Genomic DNA, 15,234 nt, shown 5'->3' with positions numbered 1-15,234 from the left:
CGGGGCTTTTCTTGCTGTTCTCATTCTAGTTCTTTTAGTTATTGTGTTAGATGGTCCATTAGATCTTTTCCTTCTTTCTTGAGATAGGCCTGTAATGCTACGAATTTTCCTCTCAGGGCTGCTTTTGCTGTGTCCCATAGATTTTGGGTTATTGTCTGGTCATTTTCGTCTTTTTCCATGAAGTGTTCTTCCTTGATCTCATTGGTAACCCATTCATTGTTTAATAGCATCCTATTTAGCTTCCATGTGTTTGAATATTTTTGGTTTTTTTTATAGTGGTTGATTTCTAATTTCATGGCATTGTGATCCGAGAAGATGCTTAATATGATTTCAATCTTCTTGTATTTGTAGAGACTTGCCTTGTGCCCTAACATGTGATCTATTTTTGAGACTGTTCCATGTGCACTTGAGAAGAATGTGTATTCTGTTGCTTGGGGATGAAATGTTCTGTAAATGTGAATTAAATCCATTAGGTCTAGTGAGTCATTTAAGGTCTGTGTTTCTCTGTTGATTTTTTGTCTTGATGATCTGTCCAGTGCTGACGGTGGGGTGTTAAAGTCCCCAACTATGATTGTGTTGCTGTCAATCTCCCCCTTAAAGTCCACCAATAATTTTTTTATATATTTAGGTGCTCCTATATTGGGTGCATAAATGTTCATAAGGGTTATTTCCTCCTGTTGGATTGATCCCTTTTGTATTATGTAGTGACCATTTTTGTCTCTTGTTATGGTCTTTATTTTGAAGTCTGTTTCGTCAGAAATTAGAATTGCTGCTCCAGCTTTCTTTTCCTTTTCATTTGCATGGAATATTTTATTCCATCCCTTCACGTTTAGCCTGTGTATTTTGCTCTCAGTCGAGTCTCCTGTAGACAGCATATATTTGAGTCCTGTTTTCTTATCAATTCAGCTACTCTATGTCTCTTGATTGGACCATTTATTCCATTTACATTTAAGGTTACTATTGATATCAACTTATTTGATGCCATTTTCCCCCTTTATGCTGATGTACCTTTCTCTCACTATTATTTTTCTTAGAGCAGTCCTATTAGAATTTCTTGCAATGCTGGTTTGGTGGTACTGAATTCCTTTAGTCTTTTTTTGTCTGGGAAGCTCTTTATTTCACCTTCAATTTTAAATGATAGCCTTGCTGGATAAAGCAATCTTGGTTGCATGTTCTTGCTTTTCATTAGTTTGAGAACTTCATGCCACTCCCTTCTGGCCTGAAAAGTTTCTGTTGAGAAATCAGCTGTCAGCCTTATGGGGGGTTCCCTTGTAGGTCACTGCTTGTCTCTCTCTTGCAGCCCTTAATATTTTCTCTTTGTCCTTGACATTTGCCATTTTAATTATGATATGTCTTGGAGTGGGTCTCTTTGGGTCCCTCTTGTTTGGAACCCTCTGTGCTTCCTGAACTTGTGTGGCTTTCTCCTTCTCCAGCCTACGGAAGTTTTCTATCATTATTTCCTCCACCAAGTTCTCTATCCCTTTCTCTTTCCTCCCCTTCTGGCACTACTATAATGCGAATGCTGTTTCGCTTCATGTTGTCCCAAAACTCCCTTAGACTGTCCTCATGCTTTTTTAAGTGTTTTTTCTTTTTGCTGCTCTGATTGAGTGATTTTTTTCTACCTTGTCTTCTAAGTCACTTCTTCTGTCCTCTGTGTCATTGAGCCTGATTTTAATTCCTTCCAGTGCATTCTTGATATCAGATACAGCATTCTTTATCTCTGAGTTTTGTTTATAGTATGTATCTCTTTTTTCATGTTTTCACTAAGGCCTTGATCTTATCATCTAGTGTCTTCTTAAGTTCCTTGAACATCTTCATAATCAATACTTTGAACTCTGTTTCTGATAACTTACTTAACTCCATCTCATCAAAGTCTTTTTCTGGCAATTTTTCCTTTTCTTTAATTTTGGGGTTGTTTCTTTGTCTCCCCATTTTGGTAGGTCTTAGTGTTTGTATCTATATATTAGGTATATTTACTGTCTCCTAGTCTTGTGGGGAGGAATTTTGTATTGTGAGCCCAGTGGAGCCCAGAGGTGTGTTTTCCTTATACTTCTGAGCTCTTTGCTCTAGGTGTGTCCCTTTTGTGGGTGCCCCTTTTGTGGGTTCTTTGGGTTCTCCTGTTGTGGTTGGGTCTAGAGTGTTGTTGACCAGTCCTTGGGAGGACTCTCCTCTCAGGTTGGCTAACTGTGTGTCTCAGCCCCAACCTCATCGTATAAGCTATTGTATGAGTGCTGGCAAGGCAGGACAATGCCCAACTAAACTTCCAGGAAACAAGGGGTATCTTACAAAATATCTTGACAGTCACAATGAAGACAACCCAAGTGAAAATAGAACTGGAAGCGTGAAGGGAGAACACAAGTTCTAGAGAGAAGAAAAAAAAATAGCTGAAAAAAAGAAAGAGAAAGAAAAGTAAAGCTTAGAGAGAGAGAAGTATTTTGTTGTTAATAGTGACTAAAATTTAGAAAATAATAATAATAAACTAAAATGTAAAAAATAGAGAAGCTACTGGGAGATAATAGGGGCAGGGAAAAGATTCTGAAAGAAGGGCCAGCAAACAATTAAGGGAGAGAATAGGAATAGGATAATAGTTGAAAATGAAAAACTAAAAATACATTAAATAGAATAAGAGAAACTAACAATCTAAGAAAAAGACAGGAAGACAGAAGGGAGGAAAACAAAAGAAAGAAGAAAAAAGAAAAAAAAATTTATGCCAATGGATTGAGAGGAGAGAGAGAGATAAGGCCTGGGCAGGGAGGGAGTCCAATAAGAGACTTGGGGAAACTATAGAGAAAAGCAGTAAACTTGTTGGTTATAATAATAAAATCCCAGCCATTAAGCAGGAATGCCAAGAAAGTCTTGATATTAGAAGGATAAAACAAAACAAAGAAACAAAAGAGAGAAACAAAACTCAAAACAAGCTAAGGAAAACGAAATTCTTTGAAAAGATAAAATAAGAAAAAAATTAATTAAAAAAATTATTATAAAATTTAAAAAGAAGAAAAAACAAATGATTTTTTCACTTTCTCTTCTTCCGAAGGGAAAAAGAGAAGAGAAGAAAAAAAAAGACAATCAGGTGGGTTTCTTCTGGGCAGCATATGCTGTCCGAGGGTCACTGTTTTGTGTGCTGGTTTCAGTTCTCCTGGGAGGTGCTTGTGTATTAGCCACTGTGAGGAGCCGTCTGGGTTTGGCTCTGGTGTCCTTAGGTAGATGGTTGATCTGAGGCTCTCCGTGGGCCACCCCTTCTTGTCAGCTATTTTGCAACCTTGTAGTTGCCTGGTCTTGCTCCAGAGTCTTCTGTAGAGTCTTTAGGGTGCAGGGTGGCTAGTGTAGCCCAGGGTATCACTCCCCTTAGAGGTGTCGCTGTCAGGCACTCACTTTGCGGGGGTTACTCTCTGCTCCACCGCCAGCTCCTCAGTCCCTACACTGTCTTCTGACTCTAGGTCCCCAGGCTCTGACCTGCTGCAGCTTCAGATTGATTTCAGCCTGTTGCCTTTTCTGTATGGGCCGTTTCAGCAGCCTGGGCCCAGTGGGTTCAATTGAGAACACATTCCGGTGAGCCCTTTGCCTGCCCAGCCCCCAGCAGGGGTTTCAGCGTTTCCTCCAGCTCCCAAACAACAGTCCCCGAGAGTCTTATTCTAAAGTCCTCCTGTGAGCTGCTCTCCCTTCCCCCTCAGGACTGTGCCCTGCAGGGTGTCTGGGGCCTCAATGAGCGGGACCTGCCCCTTTCCTATTGGGGGGGCTGCTCCCGGCTGCAGGAGAGGCCGGCGGTCCGCCCCTCCCTGCTCAGCTCTGGTTGGCTGGTCGCACCAGGCCCGCCCCTCAGACAGTCTACTGTGCAGACCCCAGTCCCAGCCTCCGCTGGTCTGTCCGCGCAGTGCACGCCGGGAAGGTGGGAGCCAGTTCCCTATCAGACTCACAAACGCACAAAGCAACACACAGGCAGAGCGTCCGCCCTGCAAGATCTCGCTGCCCGCGCACCAAGGCCCCCAGCGGGAGGGGACCCAAAGGCAGCTCCACGCAGCTCCCCACACCGCTGGTCTCAGCAAAGTTGGGGCGGCTTCATGCGCCACCACGGGGCCCCTTAGGGCCGGTCACAGATCTCAGCCTCTCCCACCGGGAGCTCAGGGCGGGAGGACACCCTCAGGGCTGGTCGCAGATCCCAGCTGCTCCCCACCCGAAGCTCAGGGCGGGAGGGCTCCTCCCCTCCCCCGCACCGCAGATTCAGCGCTTTCTGGGGCTCAACACAGTGCCCCACAGGCCGGCAGAGGGTCCCCGTGCGCGGGTGCTCAGTCCCAACCTCCGGTCCCTTACCACTCGGGCGCCACACACCTTGGGACAGCCTTCCCTATGGTCAGCACCCCAAGCACTAGGCGCCGGTCGCAGCCGCCACTAGAAGCTTTGTTTCCTAGGAAGGCGCCGTCCGCCATTAGAGGCCTTGTTTCCTAGGAAGGCGCTGACCCCTCCGGGACTCACCGCTCCCCTGGGCCCCTCTGCCCTGTGCACGGGGCGCTCCTTCCCCTCTCTGCTCCGGGTGTGGGGTCCCCACTTTTGGAGGCCGTCCGCCCCGAGGGGAGGGAGCTTTGCAGCCTCCAGGCCTCCGGGCTCGGGGCCCAGCACAGGCTTCAGGGGGGATCCCCCTTCCCACGCCCCCTCTCTTACCTGGCTCCTCGATGTGTCTTCGGTGCTTCCCACTCGCGCTCCGTCCACTCAGGTGTGTTTCTCTGGTTTCTCCAAGCTGGCTCCGTAGGATTTTCGGAGGAAATCGAGCCCGTGGCTGGGAGCGGGGGCGCTGCTGCTCACAGGGCCGCCATCTTCCCGCAATAGATGCTTCTGGATGATGAATTCAAGTCTCGTCTGTTATTTCAGAGTGGCAACAAAAACAACTATTATTACCATGAATAAACAGCATTATGCTTCCCTATGTATCATGTTATTTAAACCTCCCAACTGTCATCTGAGCTAGGGGTTGTTACAGATGAGGAATCTTGGGTTCATTAAGAAGTAACTTAGTGGGGACCACACACAAGGGCAGAGATACAAAGTCAACGTAGGTCTATGAGTCCAATTCCTAACCACCTTCTACAACTTTAAGGAGCCTCATGAAGCATATATTTGTTTTGAGCCTTGTATGAGCAAGTCACTGATCTTGTTGTTGGGAACAGAAAAGCATAGAATTGGATAATAAATAATGGCTCCTCTCAAGAACCTTAGAATTTAGTAGGAGTAGTAAGAGGAAAAAGGCATGACCATAAATATCCATGGCAGCAGGCAGTACAGAATAAATGACACATGAGCTATTCAAATCAGGTGGCATGTGGATTCAGAAGACAGTGATGCTTGGCAAAGGCTTCCTGGAGAAGGTGGTAGATACCCTGAAGTGTTCAATAAATGCACGCACAAGCAGGATGGAAGTATAAAACAAAGCAGAAGCCTCAGGAGAATGAAAACATTTTGCCAGCTACTACGGAGAGATGAAAGAAACACATAGAGTATAATCCCTGTGCTCAAGGACCTTACAGTTAAAATGAGTAGAAAAGAATTAAACATTCAAAATAATTCCGTGTGGTCAGGGCACATGCCTGGGTTTCAGGCTCGGTCCCCAGTAGAGGGCCTGCAGGAGGCAGGCAATCAGTGATTCTCTCTCATCATTGATGTTTCTGTCTCTCTCTCCCTCTCCCTTCCTCTCTCTGAAATCAATAAAAACATATACATTTTTTTAAAGTATCTTAATAAGTCTCAGTTTATGGAATCACTGAATCTTGGGATAAAGTTTGTATAGTGCCTCTTCCTAGTTCATGCCTAAAATCGCTATACAATAACCTGCCCAAATGATCTTTGTACCCAGTCTATTTGGTATACTTCCTGAAAGAGGAATCTCAGGATTGACCCAAACAATTTATTCCATCTTTGAATGCCACTGGCTATTTTGAAAAGTCTTCCTTGCATTAAGATTGCATGCTTCTTAAAGCCAAAAGTTCATTATTGGCCAGGTTGCCTGCAAGCAGAGCCTGAGATGGGGATTTAGGTAGATATGATTTATTGACAGAGTGCTCTTAAGAATGAACCTGTAAGGGAGGAAAGAGAATGGGACAGGGAAGTGGAAATATCCCAGCAGGGATGTGGTCACAGTCAGGTATAATCTTGGCCCTGTTTACAAGGATAAGGCTCTTTAGAGCATTAACCACTGCACAGAGTTGCCTACCTTGAAGCATCAATCTTTCACGATCCACAGTGGTGGGGAGGGATGAGCGATCCTGGGCAAGGCAGCCAGGAGAGGGGACTGGGCAGCTGCAAGCCATTAGCAGCTAACACATCAGCTAGGGGCAGGGTATGCAGAACTGTTAAAGGGGATCTGTGTGGGCACCACAGCATCTCCTACACTCCCACACTACCTAGCAAAGGGGTCGGACACAGTAGTTGAGGGCAGGGGGCACAGAGGTGAGCCAGTTTTAAAATCTAAATGAACTCTTACACCTCTGTTACCTACCACCTACTAGCTGTGTGACCTAAGCCCAGTCACTTTATATATATATATATTGATTTCAGAGAGAGGAAGGGAGAGGAAAAGAGAGATAGAAACATCAATGATGAGAGAGTCATTGATCGGCTGCCTCCTGCATGCCCCTGACTGGGGATCAAGCCTGCAACCTGGGCCTGGGCCCTGGCCGGAATTCAAATCTCAATCTCCTGGATCCTAGGTCGATGCTCAACTGCTGAGCCACGCCAAGCCGGGCAGTCACTTTTCATCTGTAAGCCTGGTTCTTTATATGTAAAATGGGCATTAGGGTGTAATGAGAACAAGGGAAATCATAAACAAAATGCATTTAGCTCTCTGCTAAGCACATAATTAATGCCCAAACAAATATTACCATAGCAAGTATAAATATTTGTTGATATAAAAAATTTTGCACATTTCCTTCCAGAGTGAAGTGGAAGAAGTTGAATTGCTTACAACTTCCAGCCCCTATAATGTAATGTCGGCATTTTCTCACCATAGTTTGCATTCACACAGTGAAAATTTGAGTTTGGCTCTAAAATCCTCTTGCTGTTCACTGAAGCCATCACCTCTGGAGGAACAGTCATTCTTTCGGCTTTGCCTTTTTGTCCTATCTGAATTAGGTTTTCATTCTGGATGCTTGTAAATCCTTCGGGGCCTAAATTTTTCCTTGGTGGTGGTGCATACCAAAGTCTGACTATGAATTCATGCCCTGCTGTAATGATTTCAAAGAAATTCCAGGTTCTAGGGTTATCCCCTTTAAAGGCATTTTTTATAAGAATTTGGTATTTTGCCAGGAAAAGGCCTGTCTGTGGTCCAGCTGCCAAAACACATGGCAACAAGCATCTGACAGAACTCCAGTGATGGATCTGCTAGCTGACAGACTGGCAGCTCCATCAGTGACAGTGGAACCGGACAGACTGGAACTTGACCCTGGGCTGGGTGAAAAGAACTGTTGATATATCATGATTAGTACAGAGCACTCTAAAGAAAGCCTTCTCGTTCACTAGGGTAGAAAGGCCCATCCCCACGAGGAAGCAGCTGTGCTGTGCACAGTATTGGCGGAACACACGTACCATCTTCAAAAGCAGTAACGCCAGCCCGGCCGGGCGTGGCTCAGCAGTTGAGCGTCGACCTGGCATCCAGGAGATCGGGGTTCGATTCCCGGTCAGGGCACATGCCCGGGTTGCGGGCTCGATCAATGACTCTCTCATCATTGATGTTTCTATCTCTCTCTCTCTCCCTCGCCTTCCCTCTCTCTGAAATCAATAAAGATATATTTAAAAAAAAAAAAAAAAGCAGTAACTCCACAGAGATGATGTGGAGCAGAATGGTTATTTTGTCAAAACATGTCCTGGTGCTCCAGGACACTAGGTTGTGAACTGACGATATTTTACTCTCCTCCCATCCCCAGCATGTCTCCACCACTGTTCTGTGACTCCATTTCCCACTCTGTCAAATGGGGATGCTATCACATGCAAGGCTGGCAGACACCTGGGCAGCAGGCAACACCACTCTTTGCATACCTAATGGCTTTGTTTCACACTGTTAGTTTTTCTTATACGTTTGCAATACCCAGGCAATAATAATGAGATGGGATGTGACAACTAAAACTCTGCAGTTTAGCAAGATTCATTTTGCAAAATCATCACAGAGCATCTGAATCACTGCCTAGCAGAGTAGAACAACATCTGGCAAACAAGAGGTGATGTATTATAATGTTTTAGCACCATATGGCAATGTCTTCAAAGTCACCTGCAGGTTGGAATGAAAACCCATTTTATAACCACCGCAGGAAAATGGGGGGGGGGCCAGGAATCAAGGGGGTACATAGGAGAAATACTACATGTGCACCAAAAATATGTGCTGCTAAATATTAAAGTAAATAGTAAAATGACAACGTATTATTAACAAGTTAAAATAACCAGTTGTTCAAAGCTTTTAATTGCCAAAAAGTGTAACAAACCAAAGACTCATCTATTGAACCACAAGTAGTAGTACCCAAACCCAGTTAAAAGTGATCAATAGTTACTGTGGTCAGCCTTAATTAGGATTCTTGCCCTTTGATATGAGAAATAAAATCGAGAAGCCAGCGTCAAATAGAACCTTAAAAGTTAGATCAGTTTTTTATTATAATCTTTGTTAGGGAAATAGAGCGATTTTAACATTATTTTCCCTTTTGATAAAGAACTATCTTGACCCCCTCTGGGGTGGACAGCACAGCCTCAAGTATTGGGGATCCCTCCACTCCGGCTTCTCCCCAGCACGTTCCCCTGCGTTTACTATCTCCCCACGCAAGCTCTGTTTCTCTTTGTCTCCATGGAACCGGTGTTACCCTACATCACACCAGCTCGGGGGTGAGCAGGGGAGGTGAAGGGGGCAAGGGGCCCAAAACAAGTAACTAAATAGGATTTCAATGCCTCCTGCCCCAAATTCCTCAAATTCCTCTCTAGTGTTCCCGAAAGTCCTCAGAAAGGTGACTTGCATGTATTTTCAAGTTCTCTCCCCGGCACCCCGCCTCCATCCGCATTTTCCTGCCCTTCGCCTCTGGGTCTCTGAAGTGATGCTACTGTAGGAGCCACCTACATGCGTGAGAGAGGAGCCACAGCATCCTGCCATGCTTCTTGTTCCAAATGTGGCACAGGTGATGGGCGGCTCTGATCGCTGGGCGCCACGTTCAGTGAGCTGCAACAGCCTTCATCCCCAAGTGTCCCATCAGTCTATCCCATGGACTACAACACTGTGCTTCCTTGTGCTCCCCACATCTCATGCTTTCACTCTTCTAATTTTTACCTATTTACCCTTGTCACGTCTCTCCCAGGTCTCAGGCATGACTCTATGTAGTGTTGTAATATATACCAGAAAACACAACTAACCAATGCCTCTGCACCTGACCCTGGCCCACTGCTTTTAAACCAAGAATAAAAATAATCATGATAATAAAATAATTAATAATAAAATAATAGCAATAACAATACAGTCGTAATTTATTGAACTCGTTTGTGTTTTTTGCCAGGCTCTCTATTAAGCACGTGACGTACGTTGAGTCAATTATTACCTCAATCACTTAGAGAAGGTGAGTAGCTGATGAAGGCTAGAAGTCGAGATTCAATTCCAGGTCTGACTCTGAAGTTTGTTCTCCTACCTGTTACACATAAGGACTTCTCTTCCTCGACTCCTTCTTTTCCAGATAAATCTTCACACGTCCATGGGAATATATCTTAGCAGTCAAAATATGGCAAGAAGGGCATGACTGGATTCTGGGTGAGCTGCCCGGCTTAATGTCTCAAGTTGAGACCCTCCCTGCAATGGAATAGTGGCTTTTTAGTGATGTTTCTTCATACTTTACAAGGCCTGACATCACTGGCGCCTCACCCCAACTCTCTGCCCTGAGAAGAACAAAATACTGATCCCAAACTTACTGGGGGGCGAACCAAAATGCTGAAGTAGAACCTGAGCCCAGGTCTTCTGAGTCCCCACAGTTCGCTCCTTTCAAATTCTACATTGTCTCCCACCAGAGTTCATCCAAAATAGGCCCCAAACCTCGGTTCTCAGGCTTTATTCCCACCGGTTCCCTATGCATACCCTCTGTGGCAACCAGAACAGGCGCTGCCCATTGCCTTCCCTCCACACCTTCCCTCCTCCCCGCGACGCTCCTGCTCAGCGCTCCTTCCCCGAGGTCTCCCTGTGCCACCGCGGACCCCAAGGCCCGCTTGTCATGAACGAAGTCTCTGCGTGACCTGTACTGTGGAAGGTTCCCGCTTCTACTTTTTACATGTTGTGTGTACCCCTCAGGCGATAACCCTAATGCTCAGGTTATTGTGGTTATTTGAATGTTTCTCTTACCTAACCCCTGTTTAGACTGTAATTCCCGTAAGAGAAGGGCTCGACCTTACGTCCCACACCCCTTGCTGTACCTAAGAGAGGGTTCCACTCCCAGAGTGGGCACTTAATGGGCATTTGTTGAATTAAAATAACTTTAGTTTGATTAATAGACTATATTTATGATCAACTACTTGCATATTCCATTTCCGCTTGGGAGTCCCCATATTTTCCCCAGAAACAAGGGCACTTTGAAGTCATCCTGAGCTTTTAATTTAATCTTCCCTTAATGGAGTTTGCCTCCCAGGTGGTTCAATATATTCTCTAGAAGTCCATTTCCTTATGGATTTATAGCCTTAAAAACTTTTTTTCTACCTTAAAAATCTCCTGGACTATTTATTGGAGCTGATTCATATCTAGTGCATTTACATTGTTTTCTTATCAAATGGGAATATCCTATTACATTTCAGAACAAAATATCTTAGTTTTCTTCAAGCACCAAGTGATTTATGGTTCATAATGTATATTTGGGAAAATTAAAGTTTTTGTATAGGTCAAATATATTGGGCATAATTATTTCACGAGCCTTGCATGTCAGAATTTTTTCTGCCTAGTTTCAGCTTTCTATGCTGCGTCCAGCAACAGCAGACTATGGTTCACAGCTAAGACGACCATGTGAGCCAAATGCCAAACACCTGCCCCTGCACTGACAGGTACGGAGCCTTGGATCCATTGGCTCTTCTGTTGCAAGCTCTAGGTTTGCCACAGAAAGAGTTTAGAGAAAGACTGCATAGGGAAAAGCACAGCCTTTCAAAACCATATTGGCTGAGTTACTTTTTAATGCGTTTTGCTTTTATTTGCAAGTTAATGCATACACATGGTAATTATTTGCACCAGAGGTGTGGGTGAACCGTGTGCTTGCCTCCCAGCTAGCTCCCAGTCCCACACCCCAGAAACAGCCAATGTTAGTGTTCTTTGCACATTCTAAACTAGGGGTGTTAAAGGGAAATTACAATCAGACTGAAGAACTGTCAATCGATAAGTATGCACTGAGCACCTGTTAGGCTGCAGGCGCTGTTCTGGGTGCTGCGGATGGGCCCCTCCCCGCTTCATAAGGTTTATGTCTATGAGCAGTACATTAGGTAGGGACTCAGCACACAGTGTAATCAGGGCTACAATTTTAGAAGTGGCAGGTGCTAAGGGAATTGCTGACTTTCCAGAGGTGATAAAAAAAACCTATTGGAGAGCTTCAGTAGGGAGAATTTTGTCAGACACAGAGAAGAACCTGCGCAAAGCAGGGAGGTGTGAGGGAATTCATGCTGTTTGACAAACCGATACATGCTAGGTTCGGTTAAAGCTTACATCTGAAAGAAAATGGACAAAAAGAAAGGGCCTAGAAAGAAAAAGTAACACAGCGGCCATTGGCCATCTTTCCACCGGTCTTGCTATCATATTGCAGAAAAAATACTGACTGCTGATGAAATAATAATAAAACCTAGTTTCAAATACTGGCTAATGACCTGAGTACCTCAGCTGCCTTGTGTAAAGGAAGAGAAACCAAAGCCGGCTCACAGGGTGATTGAAAAATTAAATCAATTCTATAATTCATGCACAGGTACCTAGCATTACTGCCAGACAAATACAAACAGTACAACCCAACAAATGTTAAAGGTAAAAAGAAAAAAAGAAATTATTCTAGGCCATTACATTTCTTCTGGTACATGTTAATCTGGCAAAGTTCATGTACAAGGTTCTGAACTGCCGGGGCACTAACCAAGAGGGAGAGCGGTCCTCCCCATCCCACAGCGCGGGAAATCCTAGACACCACAATCCCCGACCTCCAGGCTGGTTCCACCGTGAAGACTGGGCCTCTCTGCAAAGCCTCTTTTAACACAACACAGAACCTGCCTCCCAAGGCCTGATATTGCTTATGATTTGACTAATCGAACAAATGAATACACTGTTATACCTGTAGGGTGGAAAAACTCTCTATTGCTTGGGAAGTAAATTAAGATCTTAGTTATTCATATGAATCTCCTACTTTTCAGGTTCAAATTATAAAAATGGCCAAGGAGTTACTTTTTAAAAGATTGCTTGCATTCTTGCTTACTTGTTTGCTTTTGTAGCTACGGATAAAGAGAAGTCCTAGAGAAAAGGTTATTTTAAAATGAATTCTTCTCAGAGGGACAGAGCACTCAAGTTCTGTCAACGGGGGTGCTTGGTTTGGCATCTTCACTGAGAATTTCTCCGCAGCAACTGGTATTATGCTGAAGACTGAAGAATCATGTAGTTTTGTATTTTTACCACCTAATCACTATTTAATTTGCACATCCATGCTTGCAAAATGAGTGTAAAAATAAAGTAAAAATTACAGGATAAGAAACACAACTGTGTTATTTCCGGCACAGAGTCTCAATAGTTAAGGACGACATAACTAGGACAGTTCAGGCATCTGGCGCACTTTGGACATATGGCTAGAGCAGTTGAAATGCCAGGAACGATAGTTTCGAAAAAGTTGAAGAGATCAGGCTTAACAATGGGAGATATGAACCTGTTATCAAGTCCATAGGCTTCCACTGGTAGAACCGACCCTATGTAAAGGATTTTGTGAGCACTGTCTAGGTATATGAAGGAAAAGGCACACCTCTATCTAATGCAGTGTATGACCTCTAGCATGCTAAAAGTCACTTAGTAATCAATCCTGGTCATGCTAAAGATGGTGATCCATTCAATCATTTAATTGATTCACAAGCATTTCTCTTACTAAAAATCAGGCAAAATACTAGACAATGGAGATTCAAGATAAGTTAAAACATGGTTCCCGGCTTCAAGGAACTCATAGTATATTATATCAAGTACCACAAAAAATAATACTCATTATAGAAAATAATTTTGTTGCATAGAGCAAGAGATGGTTAAAAACTGATCTGCTGTCAGTGTCAAATACTTTAGATACATTGTGGGTAGGGTTATAAAAGTAAACAAATAATTGTAATTGCAACTCCTAAAATAAATACGTAGTTACTGTGATTTTCATGTTTAATTAAAAAAATCAAGGCCATTTCCCACCTAAATGGACCAACAGCAAAGAAACAGATGATTTAGGTGGATTAAGTATTTAGTGACTGTTGCAAGTTCAACAGCAGAGCCTATCTAAATTGGTTAAGGAAAAACTGTATTTATTCTTTAGGGGAGAGTGCTTGGTGTTTAGGATCCAATACTCAGCTATACAGAATTGCTTCAACTGCAACCCTTAGATCTCTAACCCAAGGCTGAGTCCTCTCTACATAATGGCCTTTGCTGAGGGAGATGCTTCTCATATTTGAAAGCTGCGATGAAAGGAGACGAAGGGCACCTGTGCTGAATAATCAGCCTTTTTTGTTTTTATTTTGTTTTGCCTTAATGTCAGTCTGACTGCAATGAATGATACCATTTTTTACCCAAGCAACTAACCTTGATCTTTCTTTGAATTAGAAGAATGTCTCAGACCTCCAGTAAAAAATTCACAATCTGGTGAAACACTAAATTATATTCTGCAAAGCAGCATATCTTCCCTTAGATTTAACACACACACAAAAAAAAATCAATTAAATTTTTTCTGATTTAATTTTGTTTAACTTTCTTAATGTTGTTTGAATTCCAAAAATTCCTTAAAGTACTTTAAGAGTCTATAAAAGCTCTTTTTCCCACTTGGAATCAGAATACATATTTTCTCAAGGTGGGAGAAAATTCCTACTTCAAAAAAAAGTATGAAGATCCAAATCCAGCCCTCCTAGAGGACAGGCCTGATTATAGGGATGTATACATGGTATACATTAACTGCACATGCTCATGAAGTAATCTAGAGATCTGAGGTTGCAACAAATGATTTATTAACCCTTTGTTACATCATTCCTTCTTACTAAACCTCCCAAGGTGATACTTACTGTTTACTATGTGTTCATTTTATGTATCTATAGATATATAGTGAGTGACAGGTAGATATAAAAAGGGACTGGGGCACAAAATATCCTTCGCATGCAGAAACTACAATGTAACTGAAAAAATGAAATATGTACATATGATACATGAGAGAATCAGAAACATTAGTGGCATATAGCTTTTTAACAGGAAGGTATCTTGAGACTGTACATATCCCTCATTTTAAAAATAAGAAATCTTAAACCAGAAGGGGAGGGGAGAATCAATACTTTGCCCAGGACCACACATTTAGTTCATAGTAAAGCTAAAACTAGAACTGGGTCTTCTGCCTCCTTTCTAAAATACTTTCCCCTATATTGCTTCATATACTTAAAGAATAGTAATGGTTTGGGGGTGATGTATTTCAAAGCAACCCCTAAATGAACATGCACTATTTAAGAAATACTAGAAAGAAAGAAATTCAAGGAGAAGATCATTAAATGATGGTGATAATGAAGCAAGCTTTTATAAAAAGATTGTCTTTGTGATTAACCTTAAGAGAACTATAAGGCGTGTACTAGCAAAGGGAGGGAGAAGAGCATTCCAGATTAGAACAATTCCATTCCATTCAGCCAACTTTTTTTTTTGAGTGCTCGTTTATTGATTTGGGGGGTGGAGATTTGTTGTTCCACTTATTGATGCATTCATTGGTTGCTTCTTGTATGAGCTCTGACCAGAGATTGAACCCACAACCTTGGTGCATCCAGACAATGCTCCAACCAACCGAGCTACCCAGCCAGGGCCTTGAGTACTCTTACATACCAGGAAATGCGCTACACGTTGGAAATACATAGCCAGTTAGGACAAGATCTCTACCTTCAAGTCATCTACCAAGTAAACACACAAGAGATCAAAATTTTATTGGGAGAAGATGGGAGGAAAAACTACTCAGGCTATTCTGGAGCCACAAAACAGGAACAGGTAAACCAGACAGGCAATGAGAAAAGATTTCCCAG

This window comes from Miniopterus natalensis, chromosome 11 (assembly GCF_054644295.1).
Source record: "Miniopterus natalensis isolate mMinNat1 chromosome 11, mMinNat1.hap1, whole genome shotgun sequence".
Classification (NCBI taxonomy): Eukaryota; Metazoa; Chordata; class Mammalia; order Chiroptera; family Miniopteridae; genus Miniopterus; species Miniopterus natalensis.
Note: the sequence above shows the minus strand (reverse complement) of the source record.